Consider the following 7207-nt stretch of genomic DNA (forward strand, 5'->3'; position numbering starts at 1 on the left):
ACAAGAAGGGCAAAGGTGATGCGCCTGTCGTTCCGGAACGAAAGAGAGGTATCATTGTCAAGACGGAATGCCCTGTCCGGTGTAAGCTGAACGTAGATGGAGCACAGTGAGTGGTTACTGAATATTTTGACGAGCACAACCACGAGCTAATAAAGAAGTTTGACCTGGTAAAAATTCTGACCACCCACAGAGGATTCACCCCCCTCGAGAAGAAATTCATAAAGCTGCTACATGATTGTAACGTCGGTCCATCAAGAATGGTGCAGATACTCTCCCTCCTCCACAGCGAAAAGGGGTCTCTGAGTAGCATGCCCTACCTACCAGCGGACATCACAAACCTAAAGGCAAAGTACCGTAGAGAAAGCAAGTGGGCTAACATAGAAGCCACAATAGCCTACTTCGATGAGAAAGCGAAAGAAGATCAAGATTTCTTCTACATGATAAGATTGGACGATGAGGACCGTGTCAGGAACATGTATTGGGTGGATGGTGCTGCGAGAAGAGCCTACAAGCATTTGCGAGACTGCATTTCTTTCGACGCGACATATCTCACTAGTATGTACAAGATGCCATGCGCTCCATCCATAGGAATAAATAACCACAATCAGTCATTGCAGTTCAGATGTGGGCTCGTTCGGAATGAAGACACGGATGGGTACGTTTGGATGTTCAAGACCTTCTTGGAGTGCATGGATGGACTTGCTCCGATGAACATAATAACAGACCAGAATTTTAGCATGCGTGCAGGAATAGAGGAGGTCTTTCCGTTGGCAGTGCACAGGCACTGCAGGTGACACATTATAAAGAAGGCTGAGGAGACACTAGGACCGTTCTTTGCTGACCGTCCAGACCTGCACAAGGCATTCGAGCTGTGCGTGGACCACAGCTTGACGGTGGAGGAGTTTGAAAGGAGCTGGATGGCTATGATTGAAACATATCAAGTCCAAGACCACGAGACGCTTGCTAGCTTGTGGGAGAAGCGAATGTACTGGGTGCCGGCCTACTTCATGCAGTGCTTCTTCCCGTTTCTGCAGACTACACAGCGCAGTGAGGGGTTCAATGCTGTTCCGAAGCGGTACGTGAGCCCTGGCAACTCATTGCTACAGTTTGCCAAGCAGTACACCGCTTTGCAACAAAAAATACTGGGATCCGAGCTACAGCAAGAAGCAAACACCGCGCTCAAGCAGCCAAAATTGCTAACGTATTTACCAATGGAGAGGCAGATGAGCAGGATATACACCAACACGATTTTTAACAAGTAAGTCAGTTGTGTTACAATCTTATTTGCACAAATCATGAAGGTACCAGGTGCCATGTAGAATGCAATGCAGTTGAAATGCTTATTTGAAAATGATGATTGTGTTGAAAAGTAGCCATTAGGTATAGAGTAAACATGATATGTAGTTGCCGTGCTTAATGAACTACAGTTTGCCATGCTTAATGAACTGCAGTTTGCCACGTTTACTCAACTGCAGTTACCATGTTTGCTTAACTGGAGTTGCCATGTTTGATGAACTGCAGTTGCCATGTGTAATGAACTGCAGTTGCCATATTTAATGAAATGTAAATTCCACTGGCCATGATGGTATGGAATGCAAATGCCAAATTGAAGTTGTTATGTAGTTGCCATGTTTAAATGAACTGCAGTTGCCATGTCTAATGAACTGCAGTTGCCATGTTTACTCAACTGCAGTTGCCATGTTTAATGAACTGTAGTTGCCATGTTTGAACGAATTGTAATTCCATTGGCCACAACAAACAAAAGGTGCTGCAAAAAAACTTCACACAAGAGTTTAACAAAAACCACACAAAACTTGCAGATTCTAGAAAGAAATAAAGTGTGCCAGCATGTACACGGCTTTCCAGGTGGACGAACATACGTTCAAGGTGTGTTCTATGATGGGCATGTCGGATTCAGAACCTGAAGACCCTGACAAGGGAAGGAACTACTTTGTGAAGGCATCGATAAGAGAAGGCGAATACTACTGCCAATGCTGCAAATTCGAACGGGACGGGATTGTGTGCTGTCACATTCTAAAAGTAATGGACTTGAACGCGGTGACACGAATGCCCCGCCATTTCATAAGCGGCGATGGACTTGGGACGCTGACGACGCATTGGCGCCGCAAACATCAAACGCAGTTTTGGCCGTGCATGACAAGAGACCAGAGTTAACCATGGAAGCCGTGAGGCACGTTGTGTTGACAAAGAACTATGCTGAACTAATTGATGAAGCGTGCAAGAGTGATGAGACAGCAAGGGTCGCAGAAAAACACAGGAAGGCCCTCAAAAGAGAGCTTGATGAGATCAAGAAGAGGAAAGCTGAGGAAGCCTTACACAGGTTCCCCCGCACATCAAGTGTGCCTTCGTCCATAGGGCCATCATCTGAAAACTCGGAGGTAGGATCTGGAACAGCAAGCACACAAACACAGGTTAGGAACCCGCCCCGTTCCATCACAAAAGGGCGTCCAAAAGAGACAAGATACAAATCGGGATTGGAGATTCAGGCAAAACACAAGAAACCAAAGAAAGGGACGGGCAATCCGTAAACAACATTGGAGCACTTTGACTTGGTCCATGGTGACATTTTTTTGTAATCTAGATGTTCTAAATTTTGTAAAAACTGGAGAATGACTCTTCAGGTGCATCAGAATCTGAAGTAAAAGTGCCATGAAGGAATAGCTGCAGTTGCCACGTGTATGGCACTGAATTTGCCATGTTCCTTGAACTGAATCTGCCATGCAATTTCTACTGAATCTGCCATACCATTTCTACTGAATCTGCCATGCCATTTCTACTGAATTTGCCATGTTTTTTTTACTGAATTTGCCATGTTTTTTTTTACTGAATCTGCCATGTTAGTTGTACTGAACATGCCATTTTAGTTGTACTGAATCTTCACCGCGTAGATTTCCATGTTCAGTCAGCGCATTTTAGTCACACATATTGTATTGTGGTGCAAACTATGGGAAATAAGCTGAAACGGTCTCGTGCAGCAACCGCACAGGTTACTGCTCCGTGATCAAACTACCATGCTAGCCGGTATAGTTAGCAGTGCAAAAAACCCAAAAATCCAAACAAGAAAGAATGATAACTTTCACTAACCATGACTGATCAACTACATTTGCCATGTTTTCAGACATCAAGGACGCATTCAAAACACCATGCTGGTACTACCAACCCACAAGCACATAATAATACTGAAAACACATAAACGTATCTGCTGTCAAACCTAAGTAGGTTCACATCCACACATATATTGCAAACTATTCAAATGTCACTCACACGCCACCACTGTATACTAGGCTACGGGGAGATGCAGTCATAGCATATTACACGGACATAGTTTATAAAAAACAAGGTAATACCTTACATTCCTCGGCAAGAGAATGTAAGGTAGGCGTTCGGTCAGGAGCACCACGTGATCACTTGTACTTCTTGGCGGCTTTCTTCACAGCTTCCTCTATGAACTCACGTGCGTTGGACCGCGTGTTGAAATCTTCATTCATCAACCAGTTCCATGCGTAAATTTTGCGGAGCTCGACGAGCATTGCAGCTGTGACGACAGGAAACCGTCGACCTTCCCACTTTGCAAGGTATTCCAACGTGTGGAAGCCGCAGTCGTGCCTAAACAAGAAAAGAGTCAGGTTAACTCACAAGAACATGCAGAAAAAATCATAAACTTCAATTCAGAGGTGACAAAAAGAGAGGGTGAGCATTGGTTTGGAGGACACATGAAGAAAAGATGGGAAAATACCGGTTTTTTCCTTGCTTCGTAGTCGCCACGTACTCAATTGGAAAATGTCTGATATGGACCTTTGAGTTTTCATAGTGACGGTTCCATGTCTCTTTGAGGTTGTTGATGAAGTATTCAGCATGCGTAGTAAGGTCTGCATCAGCTTCTGAACGCATTGAATCAAGCACCTCAAAACGTTGGTTCTTCAGGTCAAGGCAGATCGCATAGTGGTGACCACACTTGTCGTGTGGGTCGTGTGGTGCAAGCTCCTGGAACATGGGGAACAAGACATGCAAACAAAAATGAAGGAAAGAAAAGAAGCAGAGCTCACATTAAGAACAGAAATGATGTAGTTGGGAAAATGACATGTAAAGATATCACCGATTACACTAACAAGCACATGAGTGACTACGAAAGCATCAAGGGTCCAAGAAAAGTGGACCAACGTATAACGTTTAGTTGTAGTGGGTAATTAAAAGAAGTTGCCGTCCATGTATGAACAACGTTGTCATGTATTTTAGTTTGAAGTTGCCACATAGGTTGTATTAGGAAAGCAAATCAGAAGTCATTTTACATGTCAGCTGTTGCCACATGAAACAGCTGTCACAAAACAGGGTGTAGCCCACATCTGAAGCATAGCTACTGGCAAAAAAATAACATGGGAGGAAAAAAATGTGCAAAAAGGAAGGAGTACTCACATATTTCTTCATTGTGAGCTTGAAATCACCATGTGCAGCAAAATGCTTCCTCAGGATTTTCTGGTGGAAGTCACCATCCCATATTTTGCACGTCACAATGTACTGCATGATTGTTTTGTCGGGAGACATATCCATATGCCTGTTGATGAAGTCAATCCCACATGCAACAACATTCTTCGACATTTTACCGAGTGGCCTCACAGACTCGGCAAGATCACCCAGGTCAACGTACATCGCATCACATTGTATGATCTTGGTTCTGTCCAAACATGAGCTGTATGAAAATGATATAACATGAAAGATTCATGTCTACTAAGTGAAAAGAAGAAATAAAACGTAAACGGAGCATATCTAGAAATATCAAAAGGATGAATAGTAAAAAGAGCAAAGCGAATGAGAGGTTTATGTGGGTGTGGTCATTACGCTTTCAGCTCCTTCATGTGATTGCTGTTGGACCTCGCATTTCCAAAGCGCTTGACAATTTCGTACAACTGGTTCTGATCCTTTGTGGCCTTGACTTCCGGCTCATAATCATCCGCGGGTGGCGCGTGAACTACCCTACGCTGCCTCACAGAACCAGGGGTGGCACTTCTAATGGTATCCTCAAATACGGACTCAGCAGGCACGTTGGAACTTGATTGGCCCTGACCTCATGAGGACCTCCTCTGCAATGCTGCCTCCTCAATCCTACGCTAAGCTTCATCAAGTGACGGCGTAATCGCCTCAGGGGTGGTTGCACGGATCAAAAAAGTGGGTTAAGAATCATTGGAAAACAAAACAAATCTAGTTTGAAATAAAGGTTGCAGAAATATGAGATGTAGGCACAGAAAGTAGGGAGTTGCCATGTGCAGGCAACTCCAGTTGCCATGTGCAATGCATTGTAGTTGCCATGTGACAACAACTATAGTTACCATGATGTATCAACTGTAGTTGCCATGTGCTTGCAGAATGGAAAAATAGAGTATGGCAACAAAAAAATGTAGGTGACAGCGTGCAAGCAAATCCAGTTGCCATGTCCATCAGAGAACATTTGCCATCACAAGTGAGAACCCAAAAAAATGCTTGGAACAAAAGTCAGACTAAAAAGATGTATACACGAATATGATAAACGCATAAAGAAATGTACCTTGCACAACCGGCTCTGTGAACTTCACGGCCTTCTTGCCCTCGACCATTGGCTGCGCCATCATTGGGGCCATGCCTGCCGGGAAAGCAAAGGCAACTGGTGAAGGATCTTGCAACACTGGTTCATCTTGACTGCGATCAATGCCAAGGCTACAGCTCGGTGGGTGGAAGACCATTGGGTGCCTCTCCTGCCTACTGGCCGGACCACGAACAACTTGCTGGGCAGAATCCAAGGGTGAAAGATCAACAAACATTTCTGCATCGGCTGCTGCAGAGTCACCAGGTTTATTCGTAGGACGGGGCATGCTGTCAGCGGTATCAGTCGCAGCTTTCTTGACAATCTTCTTGTTTGGGCTGTAGGGGACACCGATGTTGACTGGGAGCTTAGAAGTGCGCAGATTTAAGCTGGGGTTATCCACTGCGGGTAAAGACGCAGTCTGCTCCGCACGTTCACCTCCGTCAGTCGTGCCCGGCTTGCCACCTGGGTCGGTTGTACTCCGGTCTTCCGTTCTCTCCATAACATTGCTTCTGGCAGGTGGTGGGAATAGTGTGGACGCAGGCACATAACCAGAGTCATCTCTGCTGCTCCTAGCTACAGCAGGCGCGTTGGGTGTGTCTGCAGATTGCTTGCGGGGGCTACGACGCCTAGGTGGAAGACCAGCTCGCGCAACGGTCACCTTGGCAACCTCTGGAGCACCAGAAGCTGGAGCTGTTGTGCCAAGAGTCTCACCTATGGATGGCATATCATTATGAACTGTCGCCTCAGCCCCTTCTTTCGTGGACGAAGAAGTGCCACCACCCACGCGCTGGGAATCCGTGTCAGATGAGCGGGAATCTTCCTTGCTTAGGTTGATCTCTGGGGCGTCCACTTCAACACTTGCTGATCGGGTCGCATGGCTCATAGCAGCATCCTTCATTGCTAGCAGAGTGGACAATATTTCAGCAGTCCTAGCAGATACCGACTCGTCACTCCCAGATGTACGGATGCCTGCTGTCGTGGCCTACACATCTGCAACCGGCGGAGATGTTCGGCCGCTTGCATCAGAGCTAGTGGGAACAGTGGACGGTGCAGCAGCAGGTTTGTGCACTGGCCCCTCATGAACGCCTGAGTTGCCACCTGTCGACAGCTTTGAGTGTATGTGTTCGAGTGGGTCTCTGGGGTTCTGCTTCGTCACGCGTGTGGTAGTCTTCTTCACCCTGAAAAAAAACACACGGACATTGTTAGATGAACAGATGATAGTTGCCATGTAGGTGGAATAAAGAGTTGCCATCTGGACCAGTTAGCAGTTGCCATGCATAACAAGCAGCAGTTGCCATGGTAGACATCTTAAAAATGTAAGAAATGTGTGATGTGCCAGGACTGCCATTTCAAAACTAGGTGTGGATGACTGCACAAACAAATGGGAAAGCTGGTAGTTGCCATGTAGGTGGAATAAGAGTTGCCATTTTGCCTAGTTAGCAGTTGCCATGCAAAACAAGCAGGAGTTGCCATGTAGTAAAAAGGAATAGAGCATGGGAGAAACAGCAGTTGCAATGTGGGACTGATGGCAGTAGCCCATGTGGCAAGTTGAACAGCTGCATTGAAAGGCAAAAAATATAGCAATATGGCAATGAAGAAAGAACATGGATAACCTACTTCTTGACTGTC

At 45.8% G+C, this 7207-nt stretch overlaps 1 pseudogene; it reads left to right on the top strand.

Annotated features, from left to right (window-relative positions):
* The first annotated feature begins 257 nt into the window (after nt 1-257).
* Nucleotides 258-2663, top strand: LOC109765644 (protein FAR1-RELATED SEQUENCE 5-like; annotated as a pseudogene).
* Nucleotides 2664-7207: the final 4544 nt, after the last annotated feature.

Source organism: Aegilops tauschii, chromosome 5 (assembly GCF_002575655.3).
Source record: "Aegilops tauschii subsp. strangulata cultivar AL8/78 chromosome 5, Aet v6.0, whole genome shotgun sequence".
NCBI classification, from domain to species: domain Eukaryota; kingdom Viridiplantae; phylum Streptophyta; class Magnoliopsida; order Poales; family Poaceae; genus Aegilops; species Aegilops tauschii.